General features: G+C 36.0%; 1 protein-coding gene across 1 annotated transcript in view; it reads left to right on the top strand.

Annotated features, from left to right (window-relative positions):
* The window catches only part of GPC5 (glypican 5), a 1,611,475-nt gene that overhangs the window by 70,553 nt on the left and 1,514,244 nt on the right, over window positions 1-26,678 (top strand). The gene's annotated exons all lie outside the window — the stretch shown is intronic.

Here is a 26,678-nt window from a genome sequence, read left to right as displayed (position 1 = left end):
TCTGCCCTGTCACATGGCATCTCTGAGTTGGAATCGACTCGACGGCACATAAGAACAGGTTTCTTCCATGTCTCTCAATATTCCAACTGATCGTTATACTTCAGTATAAATGGGGATAATGTTTAGATTTTATGGTACATGAAAAAATTATGTAACATAAAACCTCATTGCTTTTAACTGGGTGATTCTAAATCTATTTTTAAAAATATGATTTGAAGAAATATTTGTCTAATTCCCTCCCACCCCAGAAACCCCATGTGGATTCCATAAGAACACCAGTGTTAATATTTCAAAGTGCAGACAAGTCTGATAAATAGCAAAATAGGAAATAATTAATTGGATGTTTAGGGTTCAGCTAAGACCAGAATTCAACCTTAATTCAAGCAATATGTTCAGAAATAAAATTAATGAGTTATGAAATTACAAGGCACACTGAAAAATAGATTATCTGTTTATTTTAGTCACCTCTTCTATAAAATTCCTTATTACTACAATAAAATATTTTATTTGTCCCTTTTGTAAAGCATTAGCTATTCTGTATGACTAGAATGAAAACATCTAGATGATACTGTTTTTCAAACAAATTTATTGCTTTTGTTCATCACCAAATATAACTTTGGTTAATACTCTTTTTTAATAAGTATATTAATGTCAGTCTGTTTAATAATTTGTGCTTTGTTTACATATACAACTAACAGAACTGATTAGTTTTAAAGCCCTACTTATTAAAGAAAATAAATACAATAAGTCATAATAAAATTTAACTTGAGTTAGAATGTAGTTAAGTTGTAGAACTGAAACGTCAGATTTTAAGATGTTATTAATTTAGCATTTTTCTTTAATGTCATATAAAACAACTTTATATCTGTTTTGGGATCTTTTCATGTGAAAATTTTGGAGGAAAACTTATTGACATACCTTTAAACAAAAAGATTTGTGACTTGAACTGGCTGAAGTAGAAGAGAAGACTTTAAGTACCCATATGCAGTGTCACTGTTTTCACAAGTTCTTAGTGAAGGTTGGTTTGGAACAGAACCCAGACCAGACACTTCTAATGGCATGATCAGCAAGAGTTTATTACTCACAGAATAAACAGGACAAGGATGAGTAGAACAGCACGCGACATCACTAGCCTAGGTTCCCCAAAGTTAGGTATCCGAGCAGGCCCTAGTTCATGTCTTGGGAGGAGAAAGCCTAAGTGCCTCTCTCCTGGGATTAAATACTAATTAGACAGCCATGTGTATGTGCCAAACTGTGTGTACAGAGAGCAGGTAGAGGGAGGAGCAATTAAACCAAAAATCCAAAACCAAACCTGTTGCGTCGATTTCAACTCATAGCCACCCTGTAGGACAGAGTAGAACTACACCATAGAGTTTCCAAGGAGCAGCTGGTAGATTTGAACTGCCAACCTTTTGGTTAGCAGATGTAGCTCTTAACTACTGTGCCACCAGGGCTCCGGGGCAATCAAAGGGGGTGATAAAAGGTAAAAAGTGGTAATAGAAGTTGAAAGCCCCCTACAGGCAGTGGATATCATTTATTGCCCCTGTTCAGAGTGGGCTAGATTTACTGGTGCTGGAGAATAATCTTTTGTCCTTTACCCCACTAAGATAGCTTAACAACAGTTCTGGGTTTCTTCAGAGGGCAATCATTTCCCCCTAAAGCACATACTTTATTTTATGTCTGTTAGTAGCTGTTACGTCCATTAGTAGATAGGGAGATGATGAAGGGGCAACTAAAATACGGCACACTGTGTATCCAGTGTCATAGAAAGTTATGTAATTACTATTTCTTATGAAAATGATAATATGTACAATGTGGAAAATATATTTTAGTGATAAATGGGCAGTGAATATACCAGTCTGACCAGAACAGGGGGTTTGTGACTGAGAATTGTGGGTCATATGCTGGAAAAGGTGAGCTGGACTCACCTTGAGGAGGACTTAAAAATATTAGTACAAGTTTGAGAGCCATTAAAGATTTTTGAGCGGGAAATTTACATCATGATTTCTCATGTTTCAATGTCAAAATTAAATCCTGGGTATAAGAATATATGGCCAAAGAGATTTATGACAAATAAAATCTACTTTTTTGTGGGGATAGTACTAACTATATAGGTGAAAGAAGAGGTCAGCAATTACTCACACATGGGCACTCCATGAATGTTAGTTGAATATTGACTTGATGCTATAACCTATGAAAATATGTTTTTCTATATTCAAAGATAGCGTAATGGACTCATCACATATTCTTGGAAATTAAGAAAAGAGCATGTTAAAGTTCAAAAGATTGGGGAAAATATGAAACCTGGAGTACTTAGATGTTTAATGTGAGTTGAGGCTACTGAAAAGTTTTGGAGCTATTGCTAAAAGTCTAGTAGTAATTACCTCAATAATGGGAATAGATGTTATGCTATTCTATCAGAATTTCAGATAATGTAAATTTTTGTTATTTTCTGTTTAATAAATTGTATCTGTTATATTCAGTAGATTGAGATTTTCTCTTCATGTAAAAATTAATCACAAAAAGTATAGGGACTTTTTAAAATATGATTTCTATAATAAATTGTAATTTCCCCCTTTGTAGAATACCAAGTTTTATTTTAAAATCATGAGAGGTAAGATAAATTTGGGAAAAAATTGCCTAATGGCTGGAACAAATCTCCTTCAAGAAAAATGCCTGCTTTTTTTTTTTTTTTATTGTACTTTAGGTGAAAGTTTACAACTCAAGTTAGTTTCTCATACAAAAATTTATACACATATTGTTATGGACCCTAGCTGCAATCCCTGTAATGTGACAGCACACTCCCCCTTCTACCCCTTTTTCTGTGTCCATTCAACCAGCTCCTGTCCCTTTCTGCCTTCTCATCTCACCTCCGGACAGGAGCCGCCCATTTAGTCTCATGTATCTGCTTGAACTAAGAAGCATACACTTCAGGAGTATTTATATTTTATAGTCCAGTCTAATCTTTGTCTGAAGAGTTGGCTTTGGGAATGCTTTTAGTTCTGGGTTAATAGAGAGTCTGGGGGCCATATCTTCTGGGGTTCCTCTGGTCTCAGTCAGACCATTAAGTCTGGTCTTTTTACGTGAGAATGCCTGCTTTTAATTTAATGAATAGAATAAGTAGCTTTAGGTTTATTTCCATATAGACAAGCTTAGATATATATGCTAAAAGCAGTTTGAGAGCCCACATTTGCTGTATCATAACTGCTCAAACCACTTTATCAATAAGGAAAATGACCTGTGTCTACTTTCTCTGCAATCAAAATATCAGAATACAGTTAAAAATTCTTATTTTTATAAGAAGAAAGAAGCCAATATATTTTATTGGGAAACTTAGTCCGCTTGAAAGAAGTTTAATAGGGAAATCAAATCAACTTTCAAATGATGGAAGTAGATTTGCTACATTTTGATATTTTAATTTTGTTAATGTTTAATTTATGTTTTTTCTTCAACAACAGTACCTGTTGTTCAGTGGTATTGTGGATTATAAAAGACTCTGGACTGGGATGTAGTCTGGTTCCTTGCCTCATGGATCTTATGGGACCCCATTTTGAAGTATGTTTTTGGAGCAGTCCATTGGGTATGGCCAATGGGGATGGTCACTTTAGGTCTGTGGGTTTAGTGGGCACCACACTACTGTGAGACAAAGACTGGGAGGCTGGAATAGCCCTGGGGAGAGAGGAAGCAGTCTTGGCAACTGGCGCTAGAAGAGATGTGAGCTTATTGTATGTACAGTCCACATTCAGCCCTGGATTCTGCTACCTGGCAAGGTACATGTTAGGTAGGCTACTGGGACACCTCTTCTTTTCTTTTAAAGAATTTATTGATGTTGGTTTCAACCAGATTTCATTAAAATAAAACAGCTAAACAAAAATCCTTTATTGGAAAGGCCCATCATTATTACCTGGGACTTCACTATGTCCCAATTGTAGCCCCTCACTGAGGCAGCATTTTGGCAAAAGGGCAAGCTGATCTCCCTTTGTCCGTTGCTGTTCGTAAGTAGGTGGTGATGTTTCAAAGAATGCTGGCTCTGTCACAGTGCAGATAATAACTGTTCTTCATTTTCAGGGGCTTAATAATGTTCATGAATAAGGCAGAACAGCCTGAGATAATGTGGAAGTTTGTTTTCCTTTAGCTCTTTTATATGAGTGTGGAGTTGTCTGCTTTAAAAATATTTTGAAAATATTTTTTGTTTTATGTATTTATACACTAAAGTTAGGTGTGACTCATGCAGAAATAGAAGTTGGCAGAGACTATGTTGTCTACTGTAAAGAAGTAACTCTTACCCAGCTTTCAAATTTGTTAATTTTCATTCTCTTTTCAAATAAGATCACAAAGTTTAGTTTTGTATTTAAATGAATAATTTCTTTTATAAGGATTGGCACAAAGCTTGTTTGTATGAGGCGGAGGTTAAAGACGGCCCGATTGTCCAACTTTTCCAAGCTGCTGTACCACTCCATCATCTCTACCATCAACCACTCCCTCTCCCCTCAGCACTCTCCCTGCCATCTTTGGGTTCCCTAATTCACTGCAACATCTCACAGAACTCATGAACCATATAAAGGAAATGGCTCACGTGGTTGTGGAGGCTAGCAAGTCCCAAATTCATGGGTCAGGCGTAGGCTTCTCCCTGGCCCTCAGTCTCTGCCCAAAGACACTTAGCTTTCTCCATCTCCTGCTGGTCTCACCTTCCTTGGTGGTAGTGGGCTCTCCTCTTTCCCACCTCTGGGGTCGCTCATTTCAAGCCCAGCGGGATGGTGAAACTGACCAATCCCCTTAGTGGGCCACAATTACCCTATCACACAGGCCTGCCCCCAATCACCTGGGAGTTACAAGACCATGGCTAGAAAGGCCACACAAAAAAGCAATCCATTACACTGCAGTATCTAAAGCTATAAAAAATTTTCAGCAGCATTTTCAAAAATCAAATGAATGAATATTTGGAAGGACAGTACTGGAAGCTTGTGTTTTGTTTAAACATTTGAAAAATAAGGTTAAATTATATTTTTCCTTAGAGTTGGAACTTTCCCTGTTTTTCTCACCTTCAGGTATGCTCATATATTTCTAAAATGTATGTTAGATACTAAGTCTTTATTCTAGAAAATTTCCAGTTTCGTATATGGCATTTATAATTATGAACATTATTGCAAAAGACTGAGTGGTAAATGATATTTAGAACAGGAAAGATTTAACATTTTTGTTTACGATTTCATTTTCTTGGCTAATTAAAATTTCATACCTTGATTGTATGGAAGATTGGTGAGCTTGTCCTCTTGGATCGAAATGTTATATTTGGATTTTAATGAAAAATACATTCCTATATTTAATAAAATATAAGAATGGGCTAAAAATTAAATATCTTATTTTAAAAAGCAGGTGAATTGAGAATAAAAATATGAATATAATGAATGGATATCCCTCTTTTATGCTAAGAGATTCGCTACTATAAAACTGTTTACACACACACACACACACACACACACACACAAAAAAAAAACCCAAACCCATTCCCATCGAATCTGTTCTGACTCATAGTGACCCTACAGGGCAGAGTGGAACTGCCTCTAGGGTTTCCAAGGAGCAGCCAGTGAATTTGAGCTGCCAACTTTTTGGTTAGCAGCTGTAGTTCGAGTACACTGTAGCTCTTAACTACTGTGCCACCAGGGCTCCGTATACACACACACACACACACACACACACACACCCCCATATGTATATACACATATGTTTATATACATATATATGCACATATATATGCATATAAATTTTCAAAGGTATAAGAATATAGGTAATATTTGAGTATATTAATGTATAAGAGAGTCAGTACATTTATATATATGTTACAATATTAAGTATGGGGTACATTAATCTTTTGTTCACTCTAGTTGTGTTTTACAGGGTGGATAGTACTTAAAGTTATTTCTTGGAAGAGCACTGTATGGGGGAATATAGGAATAATGCTATTTCTAACATTGAGAATCCCCTGATAAAAATCTCGGGTAAGAGAATGGTAGTCTTAGGCTAGCAGTGTTGAAGGGACTTGTCTGTTTTACTTTATCCCTAGCGTCTAGGGCAGATGCTTAGAAAATGTAACTAAATGGACTGTGTGACTAAATGAAGGAATTAATGGTACTTGGTAAAAAGTTTGTTCTGAAATAAGATTAGAGAGCCTCTCTCCCTCCCTCCTTCCCTTCTTCTCCCCTTCCTTCCTTTCTGTATTCCTCTACTGTTGCATTTACTCTATCTGTTGAGCACCTGTCAGGTGTGAGGAACTGTCTAGTGGACAAGATAGACAAAGCCTTTACCTTCACCCCTTAGATTGCATATAGTGTCCAAATATTAAAAACAATGCTTTTATTGGCTCTTTCAGACTTCTACTGTGCCACCATTTGTTTAGTTATTTTATGAACTAGAAAGTGGCACATTGCAGTGTTTACATCAGTGGGATTCTGAATGTGCTTGCATTTCTCCCTTCGTTTAGATGGTGCTTGGTTTAGTGTGTTCTCTCCTGGAGCAGCAATCAATGCAATTGGTCTTTATGCAACTTCCCTTTATCTCTGAAATATTAAAAATGGTCTTTTTTGAAGCTGTGTCAGCAGGCTGCTATTAATTATGAAAACTGGGTAATTTTCCTGTATTCTAGATAAAGTTGTAAGAGTTTAAACTATTTTTTAGTCAGAAATAAAACTTACTTTGCAGGAAACATTAGCAATAGTGGAAAAAACACGAACTAGAGCTCTAAATTCAGGTTTACATTGTCACATTCTTTAAAACAACTTTGAGATGTAAACGTTAGTTGTTTTTAATTCTGACTGATGATAGGTGCTATGGTAGTGTCACCCAGCAAAGCCCAATGACTTGTTCATAGCAGGCTAAACAATCTTTTATTTTATGTTAAAAACATTTTCAGGTCAATCTTTCCGACGTGAGAATTGTGGATTTAATATCTAGAAGACGAGTTGACATTTCATCAGATTCTGTATCATTTTCTTATCTTTATATTATTTTAATCTTACTTTTGCATAAGGAATCATCAGTCATTGATGATTCTTAAAAGCTACCTATATGATGAGTAATACGGAACTTTACAATCAACTATGTTTTTGAGATTTATCTGACGTTATAGCTCTCATTCATCCGTTTGAATTGATTTGTAACATTCCTTTGTCTAGAGATGCAACAGTTTATCCATTCTCCTGTTGATGGATGTTTCAGTCATTTCCTTTTTTTGCATTTACACTGCTGCAGTGAACGTCTTATTCATGTCTCCATGGGTACGTGTTCCTTTAGGGTTTATACATGGAAGTAAAATCGTGGCTTATAGGCTGTGCACCTTAACTTTACTAGGTGGACATTGCCAGATTGCTCTTCCAAGTAGTTGAACCCACTGAAACTCCCACTAGTGGTTTGTGAGCACTGCCGTGGTTCTGCTTCTTCCCCAACATCTAGTATTGTCAGAATTTGAAATGTTTTGCTGATCTAATAGTTATAAAATATCTTGTGTTCAAAATGTTTGTTTTCCTGATTACTAGGGAGTCTGAGTGTCTGTTCCCATTCAGTTCTTTGTTTTCCTTTATGGTCACAACGTATGAACATGCATACACGCGTAGAAGATATGTATCATATTGTGAGTGTTTTGTATGTATTTTACTTTTTTTCTAGGTACAGATATCACCTTGGATTGCCAAATCTTAAAATTTTAACTAAAATAGATCAAATTGCTTTCCACATTCCGTAGAAATCCAAATGCTTCACAAGTTTTCTGTATATTCCTGAGGCTTGCGATCACATGACTACTCCTGTCGCTCTTCTCCGGCTCTCTCATTGCCTCTGGTCTTTCTCTTGTATCCCATACTAATCCAATATGATATTTGTTCTTTTTCTTAATTACCACCTGCATCTCCACCTCTGCTGACACACGCATACACACTCTCATGCACACCCTCCCTTACTGATACACACTCAAGATGTACGTATAAAATAAATGTTATGAGATAGTGTTGATAAAGGGAGATAAGATCTAAAAATCACAAATAATTTCAAATTGAACATTAGATTTCTATGTTTGCAAGTCTGTTTTAACCTTCCACCATCACTGCACAAAGCTACCATGCTTACATTGTTCTTTCTGGACCATATATTTCCACTCCTTTCTCTGATACTGCCCCCTAGCTCCTTATATTTACTGCTTGAGCGTGGAAATGTTGAATAGCCATCACAATGCTCTGAGGATGCATTTAAACTTTTAGCTTTTTTGATGACCCTGTTGTCTACTAGATATTTGGAAGCCATGAACTACTCAAATCAAACATGCATGCAAAGTACAGTAAGCTTTCATAAAGTTATATGAAGTCATTCTTTAGCATTATTTAAATTGAATCCATTTTATATTTTCATATATTAACTTCAGCAGTATTAGTAATCCTTGGGGAGGGGCACACAACCACTGTTAGCTGCTCTTAAAACAGAGCTCATTTATCTTAGGAATGTTTACTTCTAAAATCAGGAATTTTTTAAGATCAAAATATATTTTATTTAAATTATTTTCCTCATTTTGCTTATAACCAAGTATTTAGGAAACAATAATATATGCTAAATTAAAATGACATTTTTCTAAATGCTGTGTAGAAATAGACTTCAAGGAAAAATTGTAATCTAACTATTGTGTGGTATGACACTCATTTTGTGACTTGATATTTATGAATTTTTCAAAAAACCTTTTACCTCTTAGAACCAACTTGTACATTATATTGATAATGATATCTAAAACTTATATACTGTAAAACAGGAAATTCATGCTTCTTTTTTTTCCAGTTTATACTTCGGCATTTAACCTCTGAATATGGTGTCAGCCTATGGTGTCAGCTAATGTATTTTGTGAATGTTTATCTGGGAATTAATATTTCTATTTAGTAAAAAAATTTTAATATCGTAAGTAGGGCATTTCCCTACTTATAACAGGCTGACAGAAAGACAAAGCTTGAGGGATCATTTGACTATATCTAAATGTATTTAATATGAAGGAAAAAATTAACTGAAACATTAGTAATAATTTTATTGCAAATTATTATTACTCTATTAGTATTATACATTCTGTTAACAAGTTTTGTTGAATTGTATCCTGATGCACTAGGTTATGTATTAGCTTCTCTGGTAGGTCATTTTTTACAGCTGTCCTTATGTCAGCATGTTTAGTTTTAGGGAGGGTGACATATACCTATTAAATATCCAATGTAACTAATTAGTTTTATTTTTTTTTTAAAGAAAAAACTTTAGCGGTATTCTGAGAGCTTAAATTTTTATGTATCTTGAGGCTCTATAAATTTTTAAATCTGAAATGGTTAATACTGTGATTTAATGATCCATTTTTATAGGAAAAATAAAGCAATCATACTATTAAAATATTTTAGAAATATTGTAAAACGCAATCATATACCTGTTTTCACTTTTTACACATTAACTCTTAAGTAACAGTTTATCATGAGGTATTAATTCATAGTTCGACATGGCTGTTGTGTGATACATGCTACATGAAAACATTTTGTTCTGCCTTCTTCCTTGTTGGCAGAATTCCTGTATTTTTTGGTGACCACTCTCAGTGGCAGTGTGCTTCGGGACAGTGAAATCTGCTGTAGCTCTAGGGGTTGCCATAAGATGTAATAGAGAAAATACATTATGGTGGTGAATGTTTGGAATGGCCATTGTAGGACATGCAAAGGAAAACTAACTGAAAATTAATTAGAGGGCTAACATTGGAAACGTTAATTAATAATAAAACCAGTATGTGTGTTGGTATGATTGTTTTTGTCTTTAGCTCTTTGCAGCACTTAGGGAGAAGGTACAGGTAGCTATATGGTTGAGGAGATACAATGAAAGGATAGGGGTGATAGGAGATTCATTTGTCCAGCTAACAAATATTCATGGAACATGCTTTATATGCCAGCCTTGTTTTAAGTGCTTGGGATGTGTCAGTGAACAAAACAGAGATCTCATTCTCATAGCTTGCATTGCAGCCAGGGAAGAGAAGATAAACAATACAGGTGTAACTTATGGAAGTGTTAAATCTTTTGGGGGTAATGTAATGTAGAGCAGGGTGAGGAGGGCATACTGGAAGGTTGCAATTTTAAATTGGGTAGTCAGGGGAAAGGAGACATTTGAACAAATTTTGAAGAAAGTGAAAGGGTTAGCCATGTGGATATCTGGGAGAAAAACATTTCAGGACCAGGGAATAGCTGTAAGACAGGAGTGCACGTTGGGTGTCAGAGGAACAAGAGGCCAGTGTGGCTGGAGAAGAATGGATGATAAGGAGGATGATTGGAAAGGATCTTATAGAGAAACGGGGCAGATGATAGGGGCCTTTTAGGCTTTTACTCTGGAACAGGAGTCATTGGAGTTTTGACCATAGGTAGAGCTGTTGAGCGCAGCCTATGGAGGTACCAGGGTGGACATAGGAAGCCCAGTTGTTGTTGTTAGTTGTGGTGGAGTCAAGGAAGCCCAGTTAGGAGGCTGTTATAGTCCAGAAGAGACATCATGATGACTTAGACCCGGGTGGTGGTAGTGGAAGTGGTCAGATGTGGTCAGATTCTGGGTATACTATGATTATCAGTTGGCCCTGGACTAAGTAGGGAAGGCATTTAGGCTGAGACTATGGTAAAATATACCAAGGGTGCATCTGTGGGGTGTCTGGGGTGTTATCGGAGGTGAGTTAAAAGAAGTCCAGCCTGTAGGATGGGTTTCCACATAGACTTTGGAATCTCTCAGTCTGATGTTAGAGTTGGAGTGAGAGAAACTATGACCTGTTTCTACTGTTTGCAATGAATGAGGCACGTTGCTTGATGTGACTAAGATATCAGTTAGTGTGACAGGGACATTGATTATCTAGTGGAGGATGATCTTTGACACAGGCTTAGAAGAGCCAGGGGACTGCCACCGCCTCCCTACTGCTGGCCTCTGTAAAGTGATGAAAATGCTGTTTTTATAATAAACTATATCTAGATATGAATATAAAATTAATTTTGATAGAATAACTGATTATTCTACAAAATTAAACATTGGCAGAAACAAATTATGCCAATATTTAGGATAATTTCAAAGTGAAGACATAAAGAAATGAATAAAACACAAATAAAATCAATTTATGTGAAATTTGTGAACAAGCTGAGCATTAAAGGGAGAATACATGTAGTATACTGAATAAAGTTGCATAATAGTAATTATGGTCAAAATCATAAGTTTGTTTATAAAAAATTGGTTTTAAACTTATTTATAAAAGATATAACATGGTTATGTAAATTTGGAAATAAAATTCGTTAGTCAGGAATGCTGTTGGCAAATAAGGTTCTGTGGTGAACTCAAAGCTCTTGGGATTCATTTTAAAGTCTTGATGTTAAATCTCCTAATGTCAAGAACATGTTTGCTGTTTTTATATGACTCAAAAATGAACTATGTTCTGTTTACCAAACAATATAAAAAGTTATCAATTATTTCCATGAGTTTTTTTTATGGTGTCTTCACTTAACTAATAGGAATTTATTCACAGTTCATGTAACTGGGATTATTGTCAAAATTAAAAATTTTAAATGACTTAAAATTCATTATAAAGTTAGAAAACTCTGTTTATTAAAAAATGTGGAAATGTTCTTAATAGTTCGCCTTTTTTTCCTATAGCCTTGGGGGGAGAGCAGACTAAGTGGAAAATATTAAACCGTTATCTATAGTATTTAATTGGTAAATTGGTAAGATATAATGGAAAATAAGATACTGCTGTTTCCTAAGACAAACAGAGGACCTAAATTTTATAACCATACCTCAATATAGTTGTTCATGATGGGAAATTATCCATGCATTACTTCATGTTTTTAGAATAAAATATCTCTAGCAGTAAATGGAATATAGATGCTGTAGCCTTTATGCAGAAGGCAGAGGGCTTGAAATGGCATCTCAAGAACCAGAGATTCATAACAGTAAATAAAGGGCATTTCTTGAATAGCTATGCCATTCTGCCAGTGGGCTAACTTTGGTATAAACAAAAATAATTGAACTTTCGCACCTTAAAGAAGATTGTTCTCTTGTATTATTTATTTGACTCCAAATCCTCAGAGTATAAACTTGACTTGAATGTTAACTTAGGAAACATTCAACTTTTTAAAAATTGTAAGAAAGAATTGAAGATGCTCCATAATAGAACAAACATTGGTCTTTGTTGTGAGGAAACATTTGTTATGGTGATTGGATAAGCAGTATGGTTAAGAGTTTGTGAACAAAGGCTCTAGAGATAGAGGGTCTGGGTTTGAATCCTATCTCAAGACTTGCTAGCTGGGCTGTAATTTTCTTGTTTATAGAATGGGATAATAACAGTATCTTCTTCTGGGATTACTCTGAGGATTAATTCAAGTAATCCCGCTGAGGTACCTAGCTTGGTGCCTGGTACATCATAAGCATTCAGTACGTGTTAGCTATTCTTCTGCCGTTTTTAAACTGGTGTATATTTTTTCTCCAGTATTTGATAGACAACAAAACATCTCGGGACAGAAATTGTCTGATGGCTTTTCTGTAAGCGTCTTATGATGAATTGTATGAAGTCAACTGTCACATTATCAGTAGTGCCAGAGTGGCAGGATGGGAGAAGGGGCTGGGTGATTCAAACCCCTAGATCCATCCTTGGTTGACTGTGCCTGACGGGGTTGCCAAGAGTTACATTGCAAGCACTTGAGGTTATGGCTAGACAAGGTCTCTAATTTGGTAAGGACTAGCCATTGAGAAAAATTATTTTGTGACTAGCAATAATTGGTATATTTTAAAGCAGGATTCTCTGATGCCAAGGTAGTTATCAAATGAAATTTCAAATTTCATTAAATGGTGTTAAGTTTACTTCTTTGACTTTCACTGTAGTAGAATACCAAACTCTAAGGTTTGATTAAGAGAATGATGCAGCGGGCCATAGATCATGGGCAATTTTTCCATGGCTTAACACATCCCTTAATCTTACTAGTGTCTTCTCTCCAAAAGAGAGTATCTTTACATACAGAAGGCTTTATATTTTTTATATTACTTTTTTTTTATTTTGATCACTTTCAGGATGTATGCAGAACATGTTGGTACGTCTTAACAAAGCCAAGACTTTAAATTATACATTTGTCAGGTATTAGATAGACTCACTGACTTCAAACTAGTCGCTTTGCAACAGCATGCAGTAAATAAATGCACAGCCCTCAGAGCAATGTCAAAGGTTTTATGGTTAGTAGAACATGGCATAACGTTTAAGATTTCATTGAACTACTTTGAAGTTTGCCATTTAAGACACTTATCTTGGTTCAAATGTTGCTAATTATTGTTCCATAAATTATATGAATATTTGATAATTGCATTTCCCTACCTAATGAAAATAAGAAATATTATTATTGCTTATCTTCAAGGCATTGTGGGAGGGTTTCCTTTCCACCTGAGGAAGGGCAGACTGGGGAGATATGGGAATTTACAGACTCTGGAAAGTATGAATTTTGGAGATCAGAGGGGTGGGCAAAGATGTCCAGTGGTTAAGAAGGAACAATAATAGATTTGTCTGTTCATGTTCTGATTTTTAAAATCTGGGCCTAATGTACTTGTTTTTTAGCTGTAGTTCCAGGGCAGTGGACAATACTTTGGGATGATTTAGGACAACTACTTAATTTGTTTTTATTAGAAACCTTCAAAGTAGATTTAAGTTAAATTATCTGTGTTATTTGACAACTCTTACTCAATTTATTCAGTATATTTTTTATTTAAATCAGAGAATATATTTTGAATTCAAGTTAAGAATAAATTTAACAATTGGTAGTCTACATGTGTGCAGCTATTCTGGAAAGCAGTTTGACGGCACTTAGTTAAAATATGTGTGTGTGTTCTCTCTGTCATTCTGCTCCTGATTATATACACTTGAGATTTTTTTTTAAAGAGCTCATTAAAGGACATGTACAAGGATGTTAATTACAGTGTTTGTTGTAATGTCTTGGAGTTGAGGCAACCTGGGAGTCTGTTATTGAGGGAAAAGCTAAGGAAAATGTACAGAAAATGAGTTATGAATAGTATGTACCACTAGGAATAATCGACTAGATGTATGTGCAGTAACATGGATAGATTTTAAAACATAAGGCTGAATAAAGAAAGGAAGAGAAAGAATGGGGTATATAACCAATACTATATATGTATCTTAAAAACACTGTGCAGAACAGTTTACTAGTATGCATACAATTAAACAGTTCACATTAAACACATTTGAATGATTACTTAAGATTATATTATTGTATAATTTATCATCCAACCTCATACATTTTAAGATGATAGGGAGTGCTAAGAATAGTTAGAAGGAAAGAGTAAATCTATAAATCTACCAAAACATGTACAGGGTTTGTATGCTGAAAATGCTGATGAAAGAAATCAAGGACCCTAAACTAAATAAATGGAGAGAGACATGCCATGTTCATGAATTCAAAGACTCAGCATAGGAAAGAGGACAGTTTCCCCTAAATTATTCTATAGGTTTAACACAATTCCTGTCAAAACCCCAGCAAGGCTTTGTGTAGACATAGTCAAGTTTATTTTAAAGTTTGTATGGAAAGGCACAGGACCTAGAAAGCTAAAACAATTTTGAAAAAGAAGAACAGAGTGGGAGGACTCTACCTTATGGAATAAGGCTGACTTTGTAGCTACAGTGTTCAAGAGTGTGGTATTGGCAGAGGGGGTAGACACAGAACAGATTAGAGAACCCAGAAATAGACCTATACAAGTATGTCCAACTGATTTTTGACTGAGACACGAAAGCCATTTAATGGATAATATTCTTTTTCACAAATGGTGCTTAGCAATTAAACATGTACAGGCAAAAAAAAAAAAAAGAACATCAACCTAAACATTATACAAAAATTAACTCAAAATAGATCATGGATTTAAATGTAAAATGTAAGACTATAAAATTTAAAAAAAAGAGAAAATCTTAGGGACCTAGGGCCAGGCAAAGAATTTTTAGACTTGATACCAAGAGTATGCATGAGCCGTAAAAGGGAAAACTGGACCTCATCAAAATTAAAAACCGTGCTCTGTGAAAGACCCTATTAATTGAATCAAACACTAGGAGAGTTTAAGTCTATGGGTAGGCTACTGTAGAGAACTCATCCTTCCCTTCATCAATATAGGTAGCCCCTGATTCACGAGGGGATTCTGTTCTGGTGACTCTGTCATAAGTTAGTTCTGATGTAAGTCAAATACCTCTCTTTTTTTTTTTTTTAAGTTTTCATTATTATTACCTTTTATAAATCTGATCTTTTATCTTTGGTTGGAAACATTACATATAAACATAAACATACATACATGCTGCAATATTGTATATAGTACTTATTACTAACAATAAGATGTACAAAAAAAATAAAAGATGGTCGTAAGTGCCGTTAGTTGTAACTCGAGTACATCATAAGTGGGGACTACCTGTATTTATTTAATACATATTGAATGCTAGGCTGTGTACTGTATTCAAGGAGTCCTCCTCTGAACATTTCTATGTTAACTGAATCCTCCTCATATCTGAGCTAGGTCCTTGTTTTACATGACTCTATTGATCTGAGTTATTACAGAATCATAGATACAGGATTGCCTGTATTTCATTTAGAGGCAGGACTAAAAATTATGACTGCTTTAAGGAGCTTAAAATCTAGTGTTGAAATAGAAAAATGATTACAATTTATTGTGCTAGGATGGAGTTAAGAGCCTAGATGTTATAAGAGCTCATAGAGAGGACATCTGACTTGGTTTTCTGGGGAAGGAGGTTAGGATTATGAAAAAAGTTCTGTAAATGGTCACATCAGGTGAAAAACGGTGGTCAGATGTTTCCTGTCCCCAAAACTGGGGAAGGAATGTGGAGAGCCAAAGGCCCTGTGAATACTCCATCAAGGCCACAATGAAGCGTGGGAGGTAGGAAGTATTAGGAAAATATTTTAATTTCCCAGGTATGTGTTAGTGTCGTTTTTCATTCCTAATTGTGTTTCTTTCCCTCTCTCCTCATGCTCTCATTTATTTCCCGCTTTCTCTTTTCTCTACTTTCTTTTCTGTGTTTCATCACCTCTGCCATAATCAGCATTTGGTCTATGTTGGTATTTTTATGGTATTTTTCAAGAACTTTGTTTTAGATTTAGTTATCCTTTGTCCTTTTATTTTTAATAAGGTATATTTTTTATCTTTTTAAATTCTCTCTTGCTGCTTTTTAATAACTTCATAAGTTCCTGATTTCTTAAGATGACTTAAGTTTTCTTGTTTGGTGATTGTTATGGATTGAATTGTATCCCCCCAAAATGTGTGTCAACTTGGCTAGGCCATGATTCTCACTATTTTGTGATTGTCCACTGTTTTGTCATCTGATGTGATTTTTCCTATGTGTTATAAATCCTGCTTCTATGATGTTAATGAGGCAGGACTCAATATGCAAGATCAGGTTGTATTTTGAGTCAATCTCTTTGAGGTATAAAAGAGAGAAGCCAGTGGAGAGACAGGGGAACCTCATACTACCAAGAAAGCAGTGCCAGGAACAGGGCGTGTCCTTTGGACCTGGGGTTCCTGTGCTGAGAAGCTCCTAGACCAGGAGAAGATTGATGGCAGGGACCTTCCCCTAGAACTGACAGAGACAGAAAGCCTTCCCCTAGAGCTTTTATTGTTGTTAGCTGCTGTCAAGTTCCTGCTCATAGTGACCCTGTGGACCACAGAACAAAACACTTCCCGGTCCTGTGCCATGCTCACAATCGTTGTTATGCTTGAGCCCATTGTTGCAGCCACTGTGCCAGTCAATCTTATTGAGGGTCTTCCTCTTTTTCACTCGCTCTCTATTTTACCAAGAATGATGTCCTTCTCCAAGGACGGATCCCTCCTGACAGCATGTCCAAAGTATGTAAGACGAAGTCTTGCCATCCTTGCTTCTAAGGAGCATTCAGGTTGTACTTCTCCCAAGACAGATGTGTTCGTTCTTTTGGCAGTCCATGCTATATTCAATATTCTTTGCCCACAGCACAATTAATAGAGGTCAGTTCTTCTTCAGTCTTCTTATTCATTGTCCAGCTTTTGCATGCATATGATGTGATTGAAGACACCATGGCTTAGGTCAGGCACACCTTAGTCTTCAAGGTGACAGCTTTGCTTTTCAACATTTTGGAGATATTTTTCAGCAGATTTGCTCAATTCAGTGTGTTTTTTGATTTCTTGACTGCTGCTTCCATGGGTGTTGATTGTGGATCCAAGTAAGATGAAATCCTTGACAACTTCAATCTTTTCTCCCTTTGTCATGATGTTGCTTATTGGTCCAGTTGTGAGGATTTTTGTTTTCTTTATGTTGAGGTGTAATCCATACTGAAGGCTGTGGTTTTTGACCTCCTCAGTAAACGATTCAAGTCCTCTTCACTTTCAGCAAGCAAGGTTGTGTCATCTGCATAATGCTTGTTAATAAGTCTTCCTCCAATCCTGATGCCTTGTTCTTCCTCATATAGTCCAGCATCTCAGATTATTTGCTCAGCATACGGATTGAATAGGTATGGTGAAAGGATACAGCCCTGACGCACACCTTTCCTGACTTTAAACCACGCAGTATCCCCTTGTTCTTTCTGAACAACTGCCTCTTGATCTATGTATGGGTTCCTCATGAGCACAATTAAGTGTTCTGGAATTCCCATTCTTTGCAATGGTATTCATAATTTGTTATGATCCCCACAGTTGAATGCCTTTGCGTAGTCAATAGAGCTGGCACCCTGGATTTTGACTTCTAGCCTCCTAAACTGTAAGAGAATAAATTTCTCTTGTTAAAGCCATCCACTTGTGATATTTCTGTTATAGCAACACTAGATGACTAAGACATTGGTGAAAGTATTTTAGGGTATAACTTTTTATTTTGATTATAGCTCTGCTGTATCCCGTAGATTTTACTATGAACTGTTCTTTTCATTTTGTTTCAGATAGTCTGCAGTTTTACTTTTGAGTTTGCCTCCTTTGAGTTTATCTAGATAGTTTTGAGTTAGGATTGAGTGTAGTAACAATGACCCCAGAATACCAGTAGGTTATATCTACAAATAGGCAACATGTCCCTTGTGGGTGGGCATTAGCTTTTACTGTCCAAGCTGAAGGAACAGTCCTCTCTGAGACATCGTTGCTGTAGTGGCAGAGGAAGAGAGGATCGTAGCTCTGAATGCATCTGCTTGAAAGTGGTGCCCAGGGCTTCCACTCACCTTCCATCTGCCAAAGCAGGTCCTGTGGCTGCACCTAACAGGAGGACATGGTGTTCTCTCCTGCTTCCACAGGGATGGCAAACACATCTTGAACGAAAATTCAGTCTGCTGTGAAGATTGTGTTTCGGCATTTCTAAGGTATGCTTGGTCAGATTCTGATTATTTATCTCTAATTTTTTATACTTTTATCAGAAAATTCGGCCAATGAAGCTTCTACTTTTCAAAATTTAAGTTTTCTTCATGGCTAGTATCATGATCAGTTCTATAAACTTGTTTGAAATAGAAATTTCTCTACTTGAAAAATATCACTCAAGTTTTAAAAGCTGTCTTTTTTTTTTTCTATTTAGTAATTTAGATAACATTTTTACCTTCTAGTGTACTGTAGTCAGGAATTCGTAAATGTAATAATATAAAAATTTGGAGTCATCTTTCAAAAAAAAAAAAAAAGGTAAATAATACCCTAGGTTTTGAAGTCTACTACTATGTTAATCTTTTTCCTTGTTTTATTGTTTAAGTTGCAGTGACCAGGTTGTATGTTGTAAATGTTTTCTGTCAGTGCATTAGCCATGAGTATTATGCCTTCTTCTTTTCTTTCATTTCTTCTTTTCGGATGAAGCAGCACAATAATTTCCTTCAGATAGCTGTTTACGAGGCCTGTCTACAAGATCCCTCCGTCTCTGTCAAAGAGCAGAAGTTACAAAAAAGTGCTCACAACTGCTGAAATCTTCCTTTTCTTACAAATGGGGCTGAGGTTGATAGTGATAATTGCAGTTCAGCTGGAGAAAGAGATGGGTAAAAAGAATTAAACGGGAGAAACAAAATGGAAGTGAATAGATTACATGCTATTTTGTTCTGAGGAAAAATTTAGATGCCATTGAAAGGGTAGTATTTTATTGTGTTTAAGTACATGTTTTGTGATTCATTGAAATCATTTGCCTTATTTTGAATCCTGCAAATATTATTTTATGACCTGATCTCAAGTCACATGAGAGAATGGTTCTAGCAAATGTTTGCTTTGCCCTTTCCATCTCAGACATATGACCTTGATGTTATCTTAGTTTACATATTTACACATGTAGAAGCATTTAAAGTAATTAATATAACCAATTTTGTGTTTTCAGGATTAGCTGTTTGCAAACAGCAAGTAAGCTTCTGTACGAAACTGGATCAAGTCTTTCCAGTTGGACTATATTAGAATTCCATCTACATTTTAATTTGGCTCCTGCTGTGCAGATATATTAGACTGCATCTATTACCTGGCTCAGTGGTCCTCTCAGACAATTTCCCTTTCTCATTCTGATTTTATTGTAAGTGATCATCAACATACTGTAGAAATATGCAAATCCAATTGTGATCACTCCTGTAAGGTATTGATAACTATGACCTTACATTAAAAAAAATACAGAAGGGGTATTTTGATATTTAATAGATTACCTTTTGATTAAAGGTGCTGGTTATGAAGTGGTGTATGAGAATCTTTACTTAGATATTTCTTCTTTGTGGACCCTTCATCTGGACATTGTACGGAAGAGCATTCTATAGTGATTACCCCCACTTGGGGTTGGGCCTGGTTTTACATTTAACATTCCTGGTTTATGTTTAATACTACTTTGAGTTGCATCTTTTCCTGGTGTTCATGAACTACCTGCTGTTTTCATTTGGAGATAATGTTTCTCTGAGTATTTATTATAATTTCAGTGTTAAATATAGTCCTTTCATGCATTTGATACATTTAATCTTTACTGTGAAACAAATTCATGGACTTTGGTGTAAAGCTTAGGAACATTAATTTAGTTCAGTCTGGTTTATTTAACTATGTTGCAGTCTTACTGGGGTGTACTTTTTCAGGACGTGTCTAGAAGTTTAGACAGATGATGTTAGATGGTAATAGCATGGCATGTTATTTTCTCATGCTGCCCAACAATTTGATGAAGAGCACTCTTAGGGAAAAAATAAATAGTAGTCATTCATTGCATTTGTAGCCTGATGTACTTTTCCCCATTTTCAAAACTGTTCCTGTATCATTGCCTTGTGTCTGCTACCTTGTCTTGACCCCTCATCCTGACTCCAAGGTCATTTATTCCTGCCTATCATCACCTTCCCGCTTTCATTCTGTAATATAATCCCCGTCTCTCAGCTGCATGCTATACGTTTCTACCTGTGTATCTTGCTAACACATTAAATGTTAACGTTAAATGGAAACTTCTCACCCTTTTTTGCAAAAACAGCTTCTTATCCCAGCTTCCCCTTCTTTGTGACTCATATCACCATTTTTTTTAGTCTTAGGCTCAAATCTTCAGTGCCATCGATGACTCAGATCTGTTGTTTGTCTTGTACATGTTGATCAAAATTTTTTTTTCCTCAAATTTACTGTTTCTTTCCTGTTCATCTTGGCACTTTTGTTACTGCAACAGCCCCTTGACTGAGCTAACAAGTCTAGTTTGCATCCTCTGCTGATCCCAAGTAACCTGAAAGATTCATATTTTTAAGAAATTAATGATATTAATGAATCATTCTTCAGCTTAAAATTCTTCAGTGCTTTGCACTTTCTGGCTGCTTAAAATGCTACCTAATATTCATAGCTTTAAATGTCCACCATAATCACTCTTCTATCTGTTCAAAATTAGTTCTTCCTCATTTCCCACTATGTTCTCTCCTCCAGAAAGTTGTTTCCCAGAATCCTCTATTCATTTGCAGTGTACTATATTCACAAATTCTTCACAAAGGACCGTTTGGAGTAGAGCGCAGACCAGATACTTCTACCGGGGTGATAAACAGGTGTTTATTACTTACAGAATAAACAGGACAGGGATGAATAGAACAGCAAACATCATCATCAGCCAAGGCTCCCCAAAGTTAGACTCCTATCCACAGGTTAGATCGCATCCAAGCATGCCCCAGCATGTCTTGGGAGGAGAGCACCTAAGTTCCTCTCTCCCAGGATTAAATACTAATTGGACAGCCATGCCTATGTGCCAAATAGCATGTATGGAAAATAGGTAGAGGAAGAGGCAATAAAAGGGGGGAGGGTAATAAGAGGTAAAAGGTGGTAATAAAAATGGAAATCCCCCTGCAGGCAATGCACATTACTTATTGCCCCTGTTCAGGCTTTTCTAGATTTACTTTGGCCAGGGAACATCCCTTCCTCCTTTGCTCCACTAAGATAGAGTTTCCCATTTCTTCAGCAGGCAGTCATCTCCTCCTAAAGCACATACTTTAAGTCCATTAGTTATTATGTTCATTAACAGCTGGGGAGACAGTGAGGAGCAGTTATAATAGCACACCTGTGTATTCAGCATCATTCAAAAATTTAGGATACCCTGAGCACAATTAAAGACAAAAGCAGAGCGAATAAAACAAAAGTCGAAGATTTTAGAGAGGAAGAAATGACTGTAGTGAGGTGATGGCAGAACTAGATGGAGGTCTGAAAAAGGCAGGAGCCAGTGAAAAAATTCTTTATTTTCTCAGTGAAGATGTATTTCATATGTAGCATCAAATGGAACAGCATGTCTTGGAGTATTTCTTTCTGTATGCTTAGCTTCTAGCTTAGCTCGCAAGGCATAACAGATGTTCAGTAAATGTTAGAATGAGGAAAGTATGAACAAAATACAGCATCATCTAGCATATTATAGGAACAGAGTGAAACATTCATTAGTACCAGGGGGAATTGAGGGAATAGTCATTGTGACCTGGTACTAAGCAGACACAACTTGTTTCATCAACTCCATTCATCAATGCAGGAACGTAGCTTGGTACTGAGAGAAGGACTTTTTTCCACTGGCAACTTAATGGTTGAAGTTCACAATCACGGTTATATTGTTACCTTATGTCTTAGTTTCCTAGCACTGCCATTAAAAAATGAAAACAAACAAACAGAAAAACACAAGTAAGTGACTTTAAATAACAGAAATGTATTGTCTGGCAGTTTTGGAGACTAGAAGTCCAAATCAGGAAATTGGCTCTAGGGGAGAGTCCTTTCTTGTTGGTAACCCTGGTCATTCCTTGGCATTCCTTGACTTGTAGACAGATTTTCACATGTTCTCTTCGCCCTGTGAGTTTGTCTCTGTGTTTGTTTTCCCTTTTTATCAGACACACTCAGAAATAATGAGGTTTAGGACCCACCCCACTCCGGTCTGACCTCATTAACCTAAAATAAAACTCCTATTTCGAAACAGGTCATATTTACAGGTACAGGAATTAGTACTTCAACATAACTTTTGGAAGGACCCAATTCAAGCCATAACACCCTCTTAAGAACCAGAGTTATGTCTTACATTTGTAACCATGTACATATACCACTTTCCTCAGCACCTCGTCTAATCTACAGTAGATGTTCCATTACTGTAATTTTGTTTCGTTTTGTTTTTCATTGTCAGTCAAGGCCATCTTTAGATGGGTGAGATAGTGATTTGTCTTTTATTCTGTGTTTAAGTCCTTTGGGCAAGGTCTCTGAAGTCATATCATCTGGGTTTAGCTCTAACTCTTGTTTGGCGACCTTGGGCAAATTACTTAATGTTTCTGTACCTCAATTTCCTCTTCTGTGAAATGGATATAGCAACTATACTAACCTTAAGAGATTTTCTGTGAGGACTAAAAAAGGTAACATGTACAGGGGTTTAAGAAAGTGACTGATATATAACAAGTGCTCAATTAGTTATCAATAAGATTTTGCATATGTGACATAGCTTTCTAGGTTGATGTTAGAAGAGGATTTCTAGGAGCTTAGTAATTTATGCAGGGAGAAAAAATCCTAGTTAGAAACTTAGTTTTTAAATTTTATTCCTACTCATTGTCAACATGTGTTATTTTTATAGTAAAGATATTTATAAATATATAAATAATTTTCTCTCATTGAATCAAATTGGTATCTGAAGATATTGATGATGAAAGTGCTGATGTTAAGAATAGTAAATTTATTAAATGTATGTCAAGATTAATAATATTATTACTATTCCTACTACCACCATCACTACCATCTGTTTTTTGAACATTGACCATTTGCTATTTGAATTTTCTTAGTAAACTACAATTGATTCACTTATTACTAGATTAGAATTTATTGTAGAATATGCACACATAAGTTCTTGCCACAAGATTATATATATATATGTCCAGTAATAAGGAATTAAAATTATTGTTTTAAAAATTCTTTGGTGGTAGAGTTGACCAGTTTGCATATTACCCACATTTCTTAAGCTTTCTCTATATCCCTCCTTCACAGTTATCTCAAGTGTTTGTGTCTATTGAGTGTTGAATTTGTTTAGAGTTGTTATTTACAGTTCAAGCTTTTATATACTCATCTCCTTTAATGCATAAAAAATAGCATTTAGAAGAATTAAATAAGAATTTAAAGGGGCTTTTCTAGAATATGGTAATACCTTTTAAAATGTTTTGAGTTTTTTGAAAAATCAGCCCTTGATAATGAGAAGAATCAGAGTTGGTACTCTGTAGCAGAGTTGGAAAGTTTTCTAAAGGTTGACTTTGTGCTTTGGTGATTGATCCCATCAAAATGAAGTGTTGGGAGAGTGAAGGAATATAATTTCACTGTTGAATTCAACTGAGTGAACATATGCTTCATATTTTTTTCATGTACATTGGAAAAGAAAGTATACTTGGCTGCTGTTGGGTGGAGTGTTTGGTAGATGCCTATGAGATGAAGTTGGTTCATTGTAGCATTTAGATCTTCCGTGTCTTTATTGAGCTGCTTTTGGATGTTCTGTCCTTCACAGAAAGTGGCGTGTTGAAATCTGCTACTATTGTGGAGCTGTCTATCTCTCCTTTCAGTGCTTTTAGGGTTTGTTTTACGTATTTTGGAGCCCCGTCGTTGGGTGTGTAAATATTTATTATAGTTATGTCCTCCTGGTGTATTGACCCTTTAATCATTATATAGTGTCCTTCCTTATCCTTTGTGGTGGATTTTACTTTAAAGTCTCTTTTGTCAGAGATTAATGTTGCCACTCCTGCTCTTTTTTGAGTGTTGTTTGCTTGATACATATTTTCCATCCTTTGAGTTTTCGTTTGTTTTTGTCTTTAAGTCTAAGGTGTGTCTCTTGTAGGCAGCATATAGATGGATCGTGTTTTTTTAATCCAATCTGCCACTCTCTGTCTCTTTATTGGTGCATTTAGTCCATTTACATTCAGCGTGATTATTGATAGGTATGAGTTTAGTGCTGTCATTTTGATGTCTTTTTTTGTATGTTGTTCACAGTTTTTGTTCCACTTAATTTTCTGTGCTGAGTTGTTTCTCTTTATGTATTTTCTTTTCATCTTTTTCATTGTTGTTGATTTTGTGTTTGCTGAGTCTTTATATTTTTCTAGTGTTTTAGTTAGGATTGTTAGTTTCCTTTGTGGTTACCTTAATATTTACCCCTATTTTTCTAAGTTTATACCAGTCTTTTATTTCTTTATATCACCTTGACTTCCTCTCCGTATGAAAAATCTATGCATTTTTTAAGTCCCTCTTTTTTGTTTTAATCTTGTCATCTCTTACATATTGACATCTGTTTCCCTATTTTCAGTGTTTTAGCTTTGATTTTCTTTTGTGACTTCCCTATCTGGGTTGATATCTGGTTGCTCTGTCCTGTGTTCTAGTCTTGGGTTGTTATCTGATGTTAATGATTTTCTATCCAGAGGACTCCCTTTAGTATTTCTTGTAATTTTGGTTTGGTTTTTGCAAATTCCCTAAACTTCTGTCTTTCTGGAAATGCCTTAATTTTGCCATCATATTTGAGAGACAGTGTTGCTGGATATATAATTCTTGGCTGGCGATTTTTTTCCTTCAAGGCTTTGTATATGTAATCCCATTGCCTTGTTGCCTGCATGGTTTCTGCTGAGTAGTCCGAGCTTGTTATTATTGACTTTCCTTTGTAGATGACTTTTCATTTATCCCTAGCCACTCTTAAATTTCTTTCTTTATCTTCTGTTTTGGCAAGCTTGATTATAATATGTCTTGGTGACTTTCTTTTGGGATCTACCTTCTGTGGGGTTCGATGAGCATCTTGGATAGATATCTTGACATCTTTCACGATATCAGGGAAGTTTTCTGCCAGCAAATCTTCAACAATTCTCTCTGTATTTTCTTTTATCCCCACCTGTTCTGGTACTCCAATCACTTGTAGGTTATTTCTCTTGATAGAGTCCCACATAACTCTTAGAGTTTCTTCATTTTTTAAAATTCTTTTACAGATTTTTCCTCAAATAAGTTGGTGTCAAGTGCATTATCTTCAGTCTCACTAATTCTGACTTCTCCTGCCTCAGTTCTGCTCCTCTGACTTTCTGTTGAGTTGTGTAATTCTGAAATTCTGTTGTTAATCTTGCGGATTTCTGATTGCTGTCCCTCTGTGTATTCTTGCAGCCTGTTAAATTTGTCATTATGCTCTTGTATAACTTTCTTAAGTTCCTCTGTTGGTTTGTCTGTGTGTTCCTGAGAATGTTCTGTGTTTTGAATGATCTCCTTCCTAATCTCTTAAAGAGCTCTGTATATTAATCTTTTGAATTCTACCTTCAGTAATTGCAAGAAGTTCTCTTTCTCTGGAAGATTTCTTGATTCTTTGTTTTGGTTGCTTGCTAAAGCCATCATGGTTTGCCTCTTTATGTGATTTGATATTGACTGTTGTCTCCAAGCAATCAGTAAGTTATTATATTTATTTATTTATTTTATGTTTGCTTACTGTGTCCTAGCTTCTTGTTTTGTTTTGTTTTTTAATTGTACTTCAGGAGAAGGCTTACAGAACAAATAGTTTCTCATGAAACAGTAGTACACATATTGTTTTATGGCATTGGTTAACAACTCCACAATATATCAACCCTCTAACTTCTCAACCTTTTTTGTTTTTTGGTGAAAATACACATAGCCAAAGATACACCATTTCAAAAATTTCAACGTGCACAGTTCAGTGACATTGACTACACTCTTCCAATTGTGCTGCTCTTCTCCCTTAAGATGAAGGCTTACAGAACAAAATAATTTCTCATTTAACAGTTACTGCACGTGTTGCCCTATGACAATGGTTAACAATCTCACAACACATCAACAATATCCTTACTCAACCTTGGGTTCCCTATCACCAGCTTCATTCTCCCCTTCTGTCTTCTGGCCCTTGTCACTGGACTGCTGTACCTCATTAGTCCCATTTGGTTTTACGGGGCTGTCCACTCCCAGGCTGAATGGTGAACCTCGGAGATAACTTCATCACTGAACTAAAAGGGTGTCTGGGGGCCATACTCTCAAGGTTTCTCCAGTCTCCTTTAGGCCAGTAAATCTGGTCTCTTTTTGTGAGTTAGAATTTTGTTCTACATCCTTCTCCAGCTCTGTCCAGAACCCTCTGTTGTGATCCTGGTCAGAGCAGTCAGTGGTGGTAGCCGGGCACCATCTAGCTGTACTGGACTCAGTCTGGTGGAGGCCTTGGTAGCAGTGGTCCATTAGTCCTTCAGACTAATCTTTTC

Source organism: Trichechus manatus, unplaced genomic scaffold (assembly GCF_000243295.1).
Source record: "Trichechus manatus latirostris isolate Lorelei unplaced genomic scaffold, TriManLat1.0 scaffold00013, whole genome shotgun sequence".
Lineage (NCBI taxonomy): Eukaryota > Metazoa > Chordata > Mammalia > Sirenia > Trichechidae > Trichechus > Trichechus manatus.
This window is presented reverse-complemented; position numbering and strand designations above follow the sequence as displayed.